The 18382-nt window shown below is 47.6% G+C and overlaps 1 long non-coding RNA gene across 1 annotated transcript; it reads left to right on the top strand.

The window, feature by feature from the left end:
- Positions 1-8616: 8616 nt before the first annotated feature.
- On the top strand, positions 8617-13119 carry LOC143934067 (uncharacterized). Its single transcript, XR_013263201.1, has 3 exons — positions 8617-8802; positions 12541-12726; positions 12820-13119. It is a non-coding gene; the product is annotated as an uncharacterized LOC143934067 (long non-coding RNA).
- The last annotated feature ends 5263 nt before the right edge of the window (positions 13120-18382 follow it).

Raw genomic sequence — 18382 nt, 5'->3', positions numbered from 1 at the left:
CGTTCTCTTTATACTAGGCTGTTATATACTTCTGACCACTGTTGCACCCTGCATACCCTACTATACATGGCATACTCTTGGTTATTGAACTCTGTATACTTTGCTGCACCCCCCCCCCCCCCAGCAAAGTTCACTTGTAGTCAGAGTCTTCAAGTGGAAAATGTGATATTCCTAAGAACCAAGGCCTGATGTGTGCCATGGCCTAGCTGGTCAGTATGCCTGAAAAGAGGGCATACCCTGAATGTAAGAATAAGAAAATACTATGAGTATGTATGAAAGGCTGGGGGAAACCAGAAAACAACAACACTGGCCCTGACAGAGAAGGAGGATTAAATAGCCTCTCTGACTCCTCCCACAAATACAGGGTGGCCTCCGGTCAGCCTTTACACTTGTAGTCAGAGTCTTCAAGTAGCAAATGCGATATTCCTAAGAACCAAGGCCTGAGGTGTGCCATGGCCTAGCTGGTCATTATGCCTGAAAAGAGGGCAAAAAGACACAAGTTTAGGTGAAAAAGGGAAGGGCACCAGTGAAGTAGCTCAGTGAAATGCCCCCCCAACCCCTGGCCTACCCATACTTGGTATGAGGAAGTGAGAGGGTGAGTGCAAAAAGACCACTGGCAGGAGTGCAAAATGCTGGATGCCTGGTGGATGTGATGGAGTAGGCGCCATGGTAATGAGCATTGTCAAACATGGAGAAACCATGCCAGACACAGAACACTGGGCCCCCCGATACGATCAGGTCGTGCTTCAGCCTGAGACCTACCAAACAAGACTGAATCCTGAACCGAGGAAGGAGAGTCAGACTCCATCCCAGGGAAATAAGTCCCATGGCATGATACAGACATACCCAAAGTGACTGAAGCCCCCTCCACCTGGAACAGACTGGGGATCGGCAAAGATGACGTCCCTTAGCAGTACTCCACGCAACCTCCTAGACAAGAGATCAGAGCTGAGAAGGGAATCCAGAATCATGATGAAGTTGCCCAAACCTACCACCTAAGGACCGTGGTTTAGGACACACCCTGAGAGAGTATAAATCCCAGGGCGGTAACCAGGGCCTCTATGCAACAGGACGTCAACTGAAGAAAATTGACAACTGCCTCTGACCCAAGGGTGAGCCCAGTGGCAAAACGACATCTGCACCAATCAATTAGCCCTAATGGGCAGGGCTAATGGAAGTGAGTGCAGGCATGGATGCCAAGACTGCCCAACCTGAGAACACAACTAGAAAAATGACAGACAACCAGACATGAGAATAACAACGTCCCTCTGCCTACCTAAGAATGAGAACATGAGCAGAAATGTCAAGACCACTGCATGTAAATGAACCCGGTGACGCCCCCCTCCCCCCCTCCCTTGTGTAAGTAGTGAGTGAGCCCGAGTAACCTGCAGCGCAGAGACAGGTAATTAACAGAAAAACTCAGGGCTAGTGTACCCACATACCGTGGTGGGTAGTCATACAGGTGTGGTGAATGAACATGCATCGTATGACGTATGGTATACGGGCAAGAAGATTGTGGTCAACAATCATTAACAAACGAAACCTCAGCCCATATGGATCTGTAAATGTGACAGATCCTGACGTTTGAGCCCTAGCTAACTGCCCCAGGTACAAACATGAACACAGACACGATGAGACATGACAACTAACGAAGATGAAAACAGGTACCGTAGTACCCATGAGTGAACAACAACGCCCCTCTGAGAAATGCTGAGTCTGAACACCGAGGATGAAAATGCTATGACAGAAATGCAAGGACAGCAACACTATGACAACGCTGTGACAGAAATGCTGAAATTGAATGCTGAGGCAGAAACAAAATGACATAAATCCTGGGGCAGAAACGCCATGACAAAAGAGAACGAAACTGAATGCTGAGGCAGAAACGTAACAGAAATCCAGGGGCAGAAATGCAATGAAAGAACGCTGAGGCAGAAATGCAATGACAGAAATCCTGGGCAGAAACGCTGAGGCAGAAATGCTACGACAGAAATCCTGGGGCAGAACGTTATGACAGAAATCCTGGGCAGAAACGCAAATGACAGAAACACACCGAGACTGAACGTTGAGGCAGAAATGCAATGACAGAAATCCTGGGGCAGAAACGCTGAGGCAGCAATGCCATGACAGAAATGCTGAGACTGAACGCTGAGCCAGAAACGCTGGGCAGAACGCTGAGCCAGAAACGCTGGGCAGAACGCTGAGCCAGGAACATTGGGCAGAACGCTGAGCCAGAAACGCTGGGCAGAACGCTGAGCCAGAAACGCTGGGCAGAACGCTGAGCCAGAAACGCTGGGCAGAACGCTGAGCCAGAAACGCTGGGCAGAACGCTGAGCCAGAAACGCTGGGCAGAACGCTGAGCCAGAAACGCTGGGCAGAACGCTGAGCCAGAAATGCTGGGCAGAACACTAAGACAGAAATGCCGGGGCAGGAAATGCTATGACAAAATGCCGGGGCATGATGCAAGGGCAGAAATGCTACGACAGAAAGCCAGGGGCAGAAACGCTACAACAGAAATCCAGGGGCAGAAACGCTACGACAAATCCAGGGGCAGAAACGCTACGACAGAAATCAAGGGGCAGAAACACTAAGAAAGAACTGCTGGACAGAACACTATGACCGAAATGCTGGACTGAACGCTATGGCCAAAATGCTGGACCAAACGCTAAGACAGAACTGCTGGACCAAACGCTAAGACAGAACTGCTGGACCGAACGCTATGCCAGAAAAAGCTGAGACAGAACGCTAAGACAGAAAATGCTGGGCAGAACGCTATGACAGAAAATGCTGGGCAGAACGCTATGACAGAAAATGCTGGGCAGAACGCTATGACAGAAAATGCTGGGCAGAACGCTATGACAGAAAAGGCAGGCAGAACGCTATGACAGAAAATGCTGGGCAGAACGCTATGACAGAAAAGGCAGGCAGAACGCTATGACAGAAAAGGTCAGCAGAACGCTATGACAGAAAAGGTCAGCAGAACGCTGGCTGCGATAGAAACACTTACCAAAGAAAAGAAAATAACAAAAGCAGCAACCTGGGTGGACTGATATCCTCTGTCACTGCTGCAGAGATGGCAGTTTGTGGGGAGGAAATGAGCGACGGGCGGGTGACCACCCATGCCCCCTCCGTGAGCACTGGGACCCACCAGGCATGCAGCTCCCTCATGGGGATAGATATGTACATTTATGGACAGAACACCAGCCGATCCCCCCCCCTCCCGCCGCCACATGAAACAAGGGGAGAGAGGATCTGGCGGGTGGCCGATCACCAGGTGGGCGGCTCCCTCTGGTGATAGATGTGGATGGGGAGCAGACCCGGCGGCGGTCGATCACCCCCCCCCACACTGGGAGAATCGGACAGAGGCCGCCACGTGAAGCGAACAAGAGCCGTGGGAGAGAGGAGCTGGCGGGCACCCGGCTCCCTCGTGGAGCTAGAAGCATGGGGAGTGGGCGGGCAGGGAGGGTGATGATGTGAAATATGGAATGATGGACGCACCCCCGCTCCCTCCGACATGAGCGTGGGCGGGCAGCATGCTATTCAGAGGGAGCCGTGTGTGGTGGAGGATGGATGGACTGCCCCCCACCACCCGGCATGAACGCCGGGAGAAGCTGGCAGTTGCCCCCCAAACTGCTGGAACATGGGCTGCAAGGGCAGACGGCAGGGCGGCCTCCGCAAGCCCGGTGAAAGCCAGGGATGATGGGGGGGGGGGGGTAGGGGCATTGCCGTGGCCGACCGTCGCTCCGGCCCAGAAAACACCAACACTGGCCCTGACAGAGGAGGAGGATTAAATAGCCTCTCTGACTCCTCCCACAAATACAGGACTCCGGACAGCCTTTACATTTGTCCTCTCCAGGCAAAAATCCTCCACCCCTCAAAGTAACCATCAATTACTCACCTCTGCACACCTCTTTGCTTTCATCTCCCCATCCACAGCCCACACCTCCCCACCTCCCGTCCACAGCACACCTAGACACCTCCCCGTCCACAGCACACCTACACACCTCCCCGTCCACAGCACACCTACCCACCTCCCCGTCCACAGCACACCTACCCACCTCCCCGTCCACAGCACACCTACCCACTTCCACCTCCCGTCCACAGCCCACCTACACACCTCCCTGTCCACAGCCCACCTACACACCTCCCCGTCCACAGCTCACCTACACACCTCCTCGTCCACAGCACACCTACACACCTCCCCGTCCACAGCACACCTACCCACCTCCCCGTCCACAGCCCACCTACCCACTTCCACCTCCTATCCACAGCCCACCTACACATCTCCCCATCCACACCCCCCCTACACACCTCCCCATCCACAGCCCACCTCCCCGTTCATAGCACACCTACACACCTCCCCGTCCACAGCCCACCTACACACATCCCCGTTGACAACCCACCTACCTACCTCCCCGTCCACAGCCCACCTACCCACTTCTACCTCCACATCCACAGCCAACTCCCGTCCACAGCACACCTACCCACCTCCCTGTCCACAGCCCACCTACCCACCTCCCCGTCCACAGCCCACCTCCCCGTCCACAGCCCACCTACCCACCTCCCCGTCCACAGCACACCTACCCACCTCCCCGTCCACAGCACACCTACCCACCTCCCCATCCACAGCCCACCTACACACCTCCACAGCCCACCTACACACCTCCCTGTTCACAGCCCACCTACACACCTCCCCGTCCACCTACACACCTCCCCGTTCTCAGAACACCTACACATCTCCACAACACACCCACACACCTCCCCGTCCGCAGCACACCCACACACATCTCCCCGTCTGCAGCACACCCACACACATCCCCCCGTCTGCAGCACACCCACACACCCCTCCCCGTCTGCAGCACACCCACACACCCCTCCCCGTCCGCAGTACACCCACACAGCCCTCCCCTCCCCAGCACACCCCTCCCCATCCGCAGCACACCCACACACACCTCCCCGTCCGCAGCACACCCACACACACCTCCCCGTCCGCAGCACACCTACCCACCCACAGCCCACCTACACACCTCCCCGTCCACAGCACACCTACACATCTCCCCATCCACAGCCCACCTACCCACCCACAGCCCACCTACACACCTCCCCGTCCACAGCACACCTACACATCTCACCATCCACAGCCCACCTACCCATTCACAGTACACCTACACACCTCTTCTGCCCCATCCACAGTTCAACTCTGCACTTAATTTTCCAAGCAGTGACCTCCCTGCAGCTCTGCCTATTAGCAATGCAGCACAGAGCAGGGGAGGAGTTTCACACTTCGCTCCTCTCTGTGCTCAGGGCAGGACTTAGGGTGGTGGGGGCCCCTGGGCTTGAGTCACTTTCGGGCCCTACCTTCTATACATTACCGTATTTATCAGCGTATAACACACACCCCAAGTTTAGGATGGAATTTTAAAGAAAATAACTTTTAGGAGGGAAGTTTTAGAAAGAACTTTCATTTAAATGTCCATCAATGCAGCCTTATCAGTGTCCATCTGCAGCCTTGTCAGTGTCATTTGCAGCCTTGTCAGTGTAGCCTTGTCATTTGCAGCCTTGCCCCAGTGTCATTTGCAGCCTTGTCATTGCAGTCTTGAAGTTTAAAAATGGCACCGGCTCCAAAAGACGTCACTCTGACGAAACGCGTAGGGCGTGGCCACGTACGTGCACCTTTCCCATAGCCAGCAGCAGCCGGCGGAGTTTGTTTTTTGTCCGTTCGTATATGCAAATTGTTTTACGAGCAAATGTGAGTAACTCTCTTTTTTACAACGAAATAAAAAGCGGTTTTAAAACGTATTTGCACCATGGACATGTTTCTCTTTCCTCCATGCACATAACAAACGGAGTACATATGAAGTGAAGAGCGAACGTTCCCCCAGCGCACCAGCAGCAGCATTCAGCTAGAAGCACAGTGCCTTATACTGTGAAAGCCTGGCCAACCCCACAGGGGTATTTGATCTGGTGAGAGCAATCACATTACCACAATACTGAGTGGCGCATCGGGGAAGAGTGTTTTCTCTCTACATTGATGATTGACACCTTTTTTTTTTTGCATTAGTCACTTTAATCTACTACCACCACCTGAAATATTACAGCATGCGACTTCCCAGCGATTTCTGAATGCGATTTTGAAAAGTTCTTATGCATAAAGACATTTTTTGGGACTAAACATTTTGCACAATATTTGCATGTTTGCTAAGATTAATGAATTTGCACATTTTTTGATTCTTTCGGATGCTTTTTATGAATTTGTTATTATCAGTATAAGTACATGTATGGGTCACCGTAGGACTAGCATATATATGCACACACTTGACATACTATAAGAATTTTGATAGCACCGTTATATAAATTAAATTTATATATATTTTTATGCACAGAGTTGCACATGTATTGGGTTTTTAGCGCTATAGCCCATTATTTCAATTCTCTATCTCTAATCTCCCCCCCCCCCCCACCCAAGGGGTGGAGGATCTAGGCACAGGCAGCTTTAACCCCGTATTAATATCCTTATTCACAGTTTTTATTTATTTGATTTACTTTAGTCACAGCAAGAGGGGGTCGTCCATAGCGCGACTTTATCTATTTTACTCTAGGTGGAGAAAGAAGCCGCCTCTCCAAGCCCCATATTTACAATCAATGTGGGTGATTGAGACCCGGGACATCTATCGGTAAACATCCAGCATCATGTGCCCTGGATGCAGTGCCGACACTACTACACAGACGCTGGTGGAGGAAGGGAGTCCTTTACTTTTCTGTGTTACTGACAAGAGGGAGAAGACAGGGCTGCCAGAGGTGGCCGAAAGAAGGAAAGCTCTGGGAATGCACATACCAAAGTAATGGAGAAAACTTCGGGGGCGGGGCCTGTTCTGGTGACAGGCTGAACATAGGAGGGGGCGGGGCCTGCACTGTGACAGGCTGAGCATAGGACGGAGGGGGCGTGGCCTCCACTGCTGACGTTGGGGCAGAGCGATGTAGATCACCATGGAAGTGTGTCATTCCCTCAGAGGCACCAGGGGGAGATGGCCAGGGAAAGAAGCTCAGCACATTGGATGGTCGGCTTACATGGAAACACGCCCACCGATAACAGTGTTAAAGCGGAGGTCCACCCTAAAGTGGACTTTGCGCTCATTGGAATCCTCCCCCCCTCCGGCGCCACAATTGGCACCTTTCAGGGGGGAGGGGGGTGCAGGTACCTGTACAGTACAGGTATCTGCACCCACTTCCGGCGTAGATTCTGCAGAAGGTACGCCCCTTTCCGCAGAATCTACGCCCCTTTTCGAAGGTCCCCCGCTGCCTGCTGGGAAAGACACGGATCCCAGAGACAGCGGGAACATCCTTATTGCGCAGCACGACTCGCGCATGCGCAGTAGGGAACCGGAAAATGAAGCCGAAAGGCTCCACTTCCTGATTCCCATACCCAAGATGGCGGCGGCAGCACCCGAGAGACGATCGAGAGATCGGCTTCGGGTGCCGACATCGCGGGCGCGCTGGGCGGGTAAGTGTCATTATTTTAAAAGTCAGCAGCTGCAGTATTTGTAGCTGCTGGCTTTTAAAAAACAAAACAAAAAAAAAACGGCGGACTCCAGCTTTAACAGCGTCACTCTAGAGGTGAGTCACGGAAGGGGCGGGAACATTACCGAGGCCAAATCGGCCATTTTAGATATGGGATCGTAGGACAGGTACACTAGAAATGCAGACAACAATCATGTAATCGTGTTCTTCTATGAGCGACTGATATTACATGATGGGGTGGGGCTTCAAGGCTGTCAGGCCATGCCCACCGTGTGTTTCCATAGCAACGCGTCCACCGACTGGGAAGCGTTCTATCTGATTATCTGATGGGTAGTGGTAATTGATAGAACAGACCCCCCACGTTATCACAAACGTGCTCCATATCAGACGGTAATTACATTACACATTATTCTTATATATTGTAATGTACGTGCCAAAATGAAGGGGAAAACTTCGGGGGGGCGGGGCCTGCTCTGTGACAGGCTGAGCATAGGATGGAGGGGGCGTGGTCTGCTCTGGTGACGTTAGGGCAGTGTGCGTGGGATCACCGTGTACGGAAGTGCGTCATTCCCTCAGAGGCACAACGGGGAGGTGGCCAGTGAGAGTAGCTCATCGCATTGGATAGTCTGCTTACACAGAAACATGTCCACCGATAACAGTGTTTACAGCGTCCCTCTAGGGGTGAGTCACGGAAGGGGCGGGAACATTACAAGGCCAAATCGGCCAAATGAAAAACTGGGGGCATGGCTTCAAGGATGTTAGGCCACTCCCATCGTGTGTTTCCATAGCAACGCATCCGCAGCTGGGAAGCGTTCTATCAGATTATCTGATGTGTGGTGGTAATCTGATAGAACAGACCCCGACGTTATTACATTCTACATATCAGACGGAGATTACATGACAAAACTATTCTTATATATTGTACATCCAATGGGGATCGAAAAAAACGAGGGGGCGGGACCTGTTCTGGTGACAGGCTGAACATAGGAGGGGCGGAGCCTGCTCTAGTGACAGGCTGAACATAGGAGGGGGCGGAGCCTGCTCTAGTGACAGGTTGAACATAGGAGGGGGCGGAGCCTGCTCTAGCAACAGGCTGAGCCGTGCGCCCTTAACACAGAGGACGGAGGGGGCGTGGCCTGCACTGTTGTAGTTCACCATGGAAGTGCGTCATTCCCTCAGAGGCACCACGGGGAGGTGGCTAGGGAACGAAGCTCAGCACATTGGATGGTCTGCTTACATGGAAACACGCCCACCGATAACAGTGTTTACAGCGTCACTCTAGAGGTGAGTCACGGAAGGGGCGGCAACGTTACCGAGGCCAAATCGGCCATTTTATATATGGGATCGTAGGAGAGGTACACTCGAGATACAAACAACAATCGTGTTCTTCTATGGGCGACTGATAATACATGATGGGGGCGTGGCTTCAAGGCTGTCAGGCCACGCTCACCGTGTGTTTCCATAGCAACACGTCCGCAGCTGGGAAGCGTTCTATTAGATTATCTGATGTGTGGTGGTAATCTGATAGAACAGACCCCCACGTTATCACATTCTACACATCAGACGGAGATTACATGACGGAACTATTCTTACATATCTTACATCCAATGGGGATCGAAAAAAATGAGGGGGCGGGGCCTGCTCATGCTAAACACAGCCCTGAAGGGGCGGAGCCTGCTCTGGCCACTGTCACTCAGAGCCGCAGTATGGAGCTGGTCAGCCAGAGAAGCCCATCCATTGGCTGATGAGTTTGCACGGAAATAATCCACGCCCACCCCTTATATGTTTGTATAGCAAAGTGTCCAGTGCAGAGACAGCAATAGGGGCGATTACTGAGGCCAAGTCGGCCACCATAAATGGGGGTAAATAAAATAAATGAGCTTGTTACATTAAAGGAACCTTATTCGGTAGCTGACCAGTAGGGATGAGCTTAGGGGTGTTCGTATGGACCATGTGCAGAGCCCGCCAGGAAGTTGGCACACTGCTGCACTAATCACAGGCAGTGAGACATTGCCCCGATATGCAGCTGCAGAGATTGGGCAATGTCTTACTGCCTGTGATTAGTGCAGCGCTGCACCGACTTCCTGGCGGGCTCTGCATCCATGCGAACACGCCTGAGTTCATGCCTACTGGCCAGCCAGAGGAGCGGCATATTTCAATTACTGTAGATGGAAGTTTTGGTTTGCCAATATATTCTATGATTTCAGTATGGTATGGGAAATGTGTATATCAAATGTGCATTGTACAAATCTTTAAATACAGTAATGTTACTTTGTCATTTTACCGTGTAAATAACGTTTTAAAAAATCAGCTACTCTGCCTGTGTTTCGCCAGAATGTGGAACAGAAGGGACGTTTCATCGCTGCCATCTTGCTACACCCCGCACTCGTCCACAGTAAGAATCAAGTGAGAAGAGGGTAAGCGGACATCTTTTTACACCCACCGGAGTTTTGCACTTTACACTTTTTTTTTATCAGGAAACTGAGTTTATATAGTGAAATACAGTACTTAGAACTCTGTGTGAATGTTTACTTGTTGAATTTTAAAAGCAGAGGTGTTCTGTCAGATTAGCAAACCTGTGAGATCAGCAGGCTTTCCGCAGCTTTTAATCTCCTCGCGCCCGCCCTATAGCCGAATGACGGCCGTAGAGTGGGTGCTTTCGTCCGGGTGGCCGTCCCTGGACGTCCTAATGTTTACTTCCGCAATGCGCGCTGCCGCGGGCGCGCATCGGGGAAGTTCTGTGTTTGCCGTGTCCCCTGGGGACAGGCAAACACAGATCGCTGTAAATGGCCAATCATAGCGGTCGTTTACAGCGTGATCAGCATGTCCAATGGGAGATGATCTCATATGTAAACATATGAGATCATCTCTCAGCGCCGCTCTCCCTCCTCACACAGACAGCGTGTGAGAGGGGAGAGATGAACGGCTGCAGCGGCCGTCAGTGTAAAAAAAAAAAAAAAAGTAAAAAAAGTGCCATCCTGCCCCAGTGCCATCCGCCCCAGTGCTACCTGCCCCCAGTGCCACCTGTTCCTGCTATCTGTCCTCAGTGCCACGTATTAGTGCCATCTGTCATCAGTGCCATTTTGTCATCAGTGCCACCTGTCAGTGTCACGTGCCATCTGTCATCAGTGTCACGCGTCATCGGTGCCACGTATTAGTGCCATCTGTCATCGGTGGCACGTATTAGTGGCACGTATTAGTGCCATCTGTCATCAGTGCCACGTATAAGTGCCACGTGTCATCAGTGCCACATATTAGTGCCATCTGTCATTAGTGCCACATATTAGTGCCATCTGTCATCAGTGCCACGTGTCATCAGTGCCACCATTGCCACGTATCAGTGCCATCTGTCATCAGTGTCACGTGTCATTGTCCTGGTGCTTCAAAAGTGTAATAGGTAGTCAACAAGTTAGATGTGTAATTTATGTTCCTAGAACACATGATGGCGCTCCCTGCATGTTGGGCCTCTCTATGTGGCCAGGCTGTGAAAAAGTCCCACACATGTGGTATTGTAATACTCAGGAGTAGCAGAATTGTTTTGGGGGTGTGATTTGTGGTATACACATGCCATGTGAGAGAAATAACCTATTACAATGACAATTTTGTGGAGAAAAATAAAAAAAAATGAAAAATCTTAATTTTGCTAAGAATTGTGGGAAAAAAATGACAACATCAAAAAGCTTGTACTTTCCTGACTTGTTCGGGTCACAAGAAGCGAGATAGGCCACCAGTACATCAGATGTGATCAATTTTGTGCGATTCGCACCACAGCTTGTGGACTTTCTAACTTTCACAAAGACCAAATAATATCCACTAATTTGGGTTATTTTTACCAAAGATATGTAGCAGTATAAATTGTGGCCAAAATTTATGAAGAAAAATTAATAATTTGCATAATTCTGTCACAGAAACAAAGAAATATGCGTTTTTTTTTCAAAATCTTCGGTCTTTTTTCATTTATAACGCAAAAAATAAAAACCCCAGGGGTGATCAAATACCACCAAAAGAAAGCTCTATTTGTGGGAAAAAAAAGGACAAAAATTTAATTTGGGTACAGTGTTGCATGACTGAGTAATTGTCATTCAAAGTGTGAGAGCACCGAAAATTGGTCTGGGCAGGAAGGGTGTTTAAGTGCCCAGTAAGCAAGTGGTTAAAGTTCAACATCTAAACATTCAGACGGAGTTCTCAGTACTGTATTTCACTATATAAACTCAGTTTCCTGTTAAAAAAAACTTGTATATCGCAAAACTCCAGTGGGTGTAACAAGATGTCCGCTTGTCCCCTTCTCACTGTATCCTGAGTGAGGGGTGGAGCAAGATGGCAGCGACGAAACATCACTTCTGTTACACATTCTGATGGGTCGCCTAATCTGATGAAACACCTGCAAGGAATTTAATCATGCCTGCTACAAATGTGTTTATACAGGAAATGCATCCAGTGTTGTGTAAAAATAGCCAATTCATCGAGATCTCCAATCACGTCACTTCCGGTTACTGTAAACCATCAGTAATTGGAGATTGTGACGAGTTGCTGTTTTGACACAACACCGGGAAGCGCGTACTTCTCTTCCCCTCCCACTAGTCTGTGTGACGTTGGCGGCATATCATTGGCCGGAGTAAAGTATTTAACTCCTCATGATGGGCACAGATTTTGATTTCTTGTCTGGCACCGATCAACAACCACACAAAAGTTTTTCATACCGAGACTACAGGTATCTTTGTTGGTGGTCTGCACTGCCTTTCAATTTTCAACTCTGGTGTTTAGTTTTCTATCCTCTTTTTTTACACCTTCTTATTAGCTGCAACTGCACAAATCTTCCTATTAGCACACTGTACAATATTTCACCCCAGCCAATCCATTGGCTTCGCTCACCAAATGGGCTTTGATATAATTATCTTTATATCACCACCTAAATTTCATGATGTTTGCGACGACCATCTCCACACTACACCATGGACTATCTGATCAGATTTCCAAATCAACTATTTAATACTAATATACCTATTTCATGTTTATTCCTAGATGTTGGGGAGGACCGATCCCACCTCACCATGGTTTCTCTGGTGATTGTCCAAACACACCTCACCAGCACACTATTCTCTGTTCCCTGATGCTTTGCCTTTATGTGCCGCCTCATCTCCCATGCTAGATGTTGGCCCGCACCCAACGTTGGTTATGTTGCCACACCCAAGACCCATGTCTGGTTTTGTGAGTATGGACGGATGTTACAATACTTCCCCTTAAATGAATAATAATGTTACATTCTTGCACCCCGTCTGACCTACTGTTTATACCCTTTAGACATCCTGGTCACAATTGCTCCTGATGAGTGGTAATTAACCATGAAAAGCGTCGAGCTACTGATGTTGTACCAATGCGTCTCTTATTCATAGCAACACCAAGATATGTGCAACAACTATACCTGATTGAATGACTAGACACCTATCTTTTATTATGTTATTATTATTTTATTATTTTAGCTACTTACATTGTACTACCATGTAGTATTGTGCCCCTGCATTCATGTGTGTGTTTGTTTTATCCATATATGTATTTACTATGTATGTATGTATATATATATATATATATATATATATATATATATATATATATATATATATATATATATAAATAATATCAGACTCACAGGGTTGTGCGTTTTGGTTTTTATCAATTCATACACGTAATAAACTCTTTACAGAAATTGACTCATTTGAGTTGCATGCTTCATTTAAAGTCCCAACCTCTTAGTTTGTTATCAGAATTAGGGATGGAGGTTACTCTGACGTATATGTCATAGATCTCATTTAAAGTCCCACAATCCTCTCTCTTCTTTACCGATATTAGGGATGTAGGCATGTATTCACAGATGGCCCATCCTGGCACACTTACCCTTGTGCCAGATATATATACACATGCAAGCATATAATTAATAGTATGTTGAAGCTGCTATCACATGTATGTTATGAATCTAACAATCTCTCATGGTTTCCATCTTCACATTCAATGATAGAAGAGGCATGGCCTGCTCTGGTGAGCCCGTGTCATTGTGTTATTCTATGTCAGACAGCATTACATACCACACTATAACTATTCAACATCCAAAGGCTAACATTATGACTGAGGGGAGACATGGCTGGCTCTGGCATAAGACGGGCAACGCACTCACACCTAATAAATTGATAGAGGAGGCATGGCCTGCTCTGGCTAGCCAATGTTCGTGTGGGTTATTTACTAAAACTAGAGCATGCAAAATCTGGTAAAGCGCTACACAGGAAACCAATCAGCTTTCAGATTTTATGATCAAAGCTTAATTTCATATACTGAATTTAGAAGCTGATAGGCTACCATGCACAGCTGCACCAGTTTTAATAAATCTTCCTCATTGTGTTATTCTATGTCACAGGGTGGCTACACAAATACATTATGTATTTGACAACCAAGGATGGCCTATGACGAGAGGGGGGGGGGGCTGCATGCTCACAGACTGATAAATAAACCAGATTGAAGGGGTGAGTTCAGCTCTGGTGAGAGACTGGCATGCATGCTTGTATCTAATAAACAACCAGATTTAGTAGGAGTGTCATACTTGGCGAGAGGCATAGCAACATACAAGCACCTGAAAAGCTGTATCGGGGAGTTCGTCACTTCTGGGCTGGAATCCAGAGCAAGGATTGGAACGTATGCCAACCCATATCAATGCCATCGCTGTACATATCAGTGCGGGTATTTAGGCACTTAGACCCCTTTCACACCAAGGGCGTTTTGCAGGCGCTATAGCGTTAGAAATAGCGCCTGCAATCCGCCCTAAAACTGCTGCACCATTGTCTGTAGTGTGAAAGCCTGAGGGCTTTCACACCTCAGCGGTGCGCTGGCAGGACGTCAGGAAAAGTCCTGCCAGCAGCTTCTTTGGAGCGGTGTGTTTACCGCTCCTCCACCACTGCTCCCTATTGAAATCAATGACGCAGCACTGTAATACCGCCGTCAAAACGCCGCTATTGCGGCGTATTGCCGGTGGTTTTAACCCCCGCGCCCCGCTAGTGGCCGAAATGCGCTGCAATTCTGGGCGGTAAAACGCCGCTAAAAATAGCGGCGTTTTATCGCCGATGATATGGGTGGTGTAGTGTGGAAGGGGTCTTATACATGCGATTACAATACCATTTCTTGTATTTTAAATAATTTTTTTACTACACTATGAAATCTTTCATCCTGCGTCTTGTTGGGTCCCTTTTTATATATGACAATTATTAATAACCGGAGGACTAAATCCGAGCCTTACACCAGGGGAATTGCATCCTTTGATGGGAAAAGTGCTTTTTGACCTACCTGTAAACGGGTCAAACATCTCTGGTGAGTGTACATCCACATTTTGGGCACAACTGGTGAGGATTACAGGAAATTGACGCTGAAAGAAACTTTGGTGTTGGGATTTGTCGCATTGGATTTTAGGGCTGCAACTACCGATTATTTTCATAATCGATTAGTTGGCCGATTATTGTTTTGATTAATCGTATAATAACCTATACAAGAAAAAAAGTGTGGTGTATAATTTAGTTAATATGTAAAGTTAAAAAAAGGCAATTTATTCTTAAATATCTCTATGTAGTTTAATTAAAATAACCAATTATATGGTTAGGAAGCAAAATCTCTAATCCACTCTGAGAATAACAGACAGAAGAGATATACTGTAGAGATTGAATCTGGTAAATATCATCAGACTAAAGACTGTTTTGCCAGTTTTCAGACAGAACTGTAATATATTATATGCTGGCCATACAAAAACAATGTCTTCCTTCAAATAAAATTTTAATTCAAGAACGTTCGATTTTCTAATCATTAGTGGGCTCAAAGCGACGTTCGTGTTTGACCACAGTGATGGAAAAATTCGAAGGAGCATTTCCAAATACATAGCAGCTGAAAAAAAGCATAGGTGTGAACATGTCCCACAAGAAACCATGTTAAATGAACTGTAGTGTGTTTCTGGAAAAAGCACCAACGACCAAGACATTTTTTACGATACGGCACTGCGACACTTTAACTGAAAATTGCGCAGTCGTGCGATGCTGTACCCAATCAAAATTGACGTCCTTTTTTTCCCACAAATGGAGCTTTCTTTTGGTGGTACTTGATAATCTCTGCGGTTTTTATTTTTTGCGATATAAAAAGAGCATCAATTTTGAAAAAAAATACAATATTTGGTACCTTTTGATATAATAAATATCGCCAATTTTTTTTTTAAAAAAGCCACTTTTTTTTTCAGTGTAGGCCGATAAGTATTCTTCTACATAGTTTGGTAATAAAAAAAAAAAAATCACAATAAGTGTACACTGATTGGTTTGCGCAAAATTTATAGCGTCTAAAAATAGGGGATAGATTTATGGCATTATTATTATTATTTTTTTACTAGTAATGGCGGTGATCTCCGTTTTTTATCGTGACTGCAACATTATGGCGGACACATTGGACACTTCTGACACATTTTTGGGATGATTGACAGTTATACGGCATTCAGTGCTATAAAAATGTCACTGGCAGGGAAGGGGTTAACACTAGGGGGCGATCAATGGGTTAACTGTGTTCCCTGATTGTGTGTTCTAACTGTAGGGGGAGGGGACTGACTATAGAGATGACAGCTCATGGTTCCTAGCTATTAGGAACTCACAATGTGCATCTCCTCTCAGAACACACACACGTCCCTGTTCTGCCTTTCGTGCCTGCGAGCGCTCATGGCCGGCGGTCATCGCGACTGCCGGTCACGAGCATTGACACCCCTGCAATGCATCGTGCACGCGCCTGCTTTCCCGCTTAGAAGAGCCGACGTACAGCTATGATGGCTCGTGGAATCGTACTGACCTGCTGCAGCCCAGATTCTGCCACCCCAACGACAGGCCGATTAATCGATTTATGAAAATAGTTGTCAACCTTTTTTCATAAACGATTAGTGTTATTTCAGGTCTGTAATGGAGTTTATCATTTATTTATTCACTTTAATTTGATGTGGCCCAGCTCCTCCGCCATTCCCTTCACTCCCTACATAAACTTTTATGTAGCAGCCAGAGAGAAGCAAAGGGGCATACTTTATCTTGGATATGATGTTAGAAGCCCCAGCAGACTCAGAGCTGGGTGCACCTTCTCTGTATAATGGGGGCATTCCCCTCACTTCCTGTTGTATCTAAGGCACAGGAAGTGAAATTTCTGATAGAGGTGTTAACCCTTCCCAAAACTATAAAAAGGTTTGGCGGGTAAAGTGTTGCCCACACTGTATACTGTTAGGGGTCCCTCTTTTTGAGAATTAAAGGATAAGCCCCCCCATCCAGTAGCACTCATTATGAGAGCTCTTAGACTTCAAGTCTAACAAAAGAGAGGCATCAACATGGGGGTGGAAACCGTATAATCTAAGGGGCCCCTTCTTTGTCATAGCCCTGCAGACTGAGGGACCCTCCACCTCAGGAATGGGGGGGGGGGGGGGTTGCTGTGTGTGTAATTTTGTGCTAGTAAAAAAAAAAAGAAAAGGTGTAGAGAAGTGTTGTTCAGCATATCACTAAAATTGTGCGCAGCACTGGCCAGCTGAACGCGTCGGCTGGGCAACCAATGTCTCGGGCCTTAAACTGTGAACTATTGGTCCCGTCTGATGTTCACACACAGGTAAAAAGACAGAAAGTAAGAGAAGTGTTGCACGGACCCCTTCATCAGAGCCTGGAGAAGGTGAGGTTTTTCTTCTCAGAAGAGCTTGATAAATCTTCTCTGCACAAGCAAGGAAGAAGGCGATCCTCTTTGAAAGGTAGGACCCTTTCAGATACATATTTGGGTTATTTTTTAATTTGGGAAAGTGGGGATGTGGTTGTGCTGTGACATTGTGTGTGAATTGGGGGGGAGGGTAGGTTTGCATCAGACATCCAAGCATCCTGATGTGCCCGGGATAGGCCGGGCACATGTCCACCCAGACAACTGTCCAGGTGGCACAGAACACCGATCACCTGACTCCACCCAAATATATAGGTTCTCCCAGCAGGCCAAGGGATTTAAGAAAATCCCTGCCCATTGGCTGAGATACCCCATATACCCATAATCTGACCTTGCAGTGCCCTTCTCCTATCTATTACCACCAGGTACCCGGCCACCTAACAGCAAAAGAGAGAAGAGCAGCAATTACAGACTTAGAGTGAAATCAATTGATCCTCAACAATTAGTTAAGGCCAGGCTTATACCTGGCAGGTAAATTTAGGAGCAATCCGGCCTAAACACCAGGGAGCTACAGCTAGAAGGATCTTCTCTGCACAAGCAAGGAAGAAATCCTCTTTGAAAGGTAGGACCTTTCCAGATCTATACTTGAATCGTGTTTGGAATTGAGAAGGTGGGGTGTGGATTTGCTGTGTCAATGTGTGTGGATTTGGGGAGGGGAAGTGAGGGAGTTCGGGTTTGCTGTGTGTGTGTATTTGGGGGGAAGGTGAGGAAGGGTGGGTTTGCTGTGTGTCTGAATTTGGGCTATAAGCCCTAAAGTATTTCTCCTGTCTGATAGCGCATTCTTGCGTTATAAAAGAGAAAGAAGGACAGCAAGGTGTTGTCTATCCCTACTCTGCGGAGGGGTAAAACCAGCACTTCTTTAAAATTGTGCGCACAATAGAAATATGTGTATTCCAGAAAGTTTAACAATCAGCAGATAAAGATACTCCAAACACTTGGTGTTAGCGCTTCAAGCATCCCGACACCATGGTTGTTATGGTGTCAGGATGATTGAAGTGTATTATTTATGTTATTAGATTGTAATATAAAATGAAATCATTCAACTCACCATAATTCAGAATCAGTGGGAGCCCTGAACATGTCGTCTGATACCAGATGCCATCAGATCTCCCCAGTGGAG

This window comes from Lithobates pipiens, unplaced genomic scaffold (assembly GCF_037356315.1).
Source record: "Lithobates pipiens isolate NorthernLeopardFrog02 unplaced genomic scaffold, aLitPip1_a1.2 Scaffold_27, whole genome shotgun sequence".
NCBI lineage: Eukaryota > Metazoa > Chordata > Amphibia > Anura > Ranidae > Lithobates > Lithobates pipiens.
This window is presented reverse-complemented; position numbering and strand designations above follow the sequence as displayed.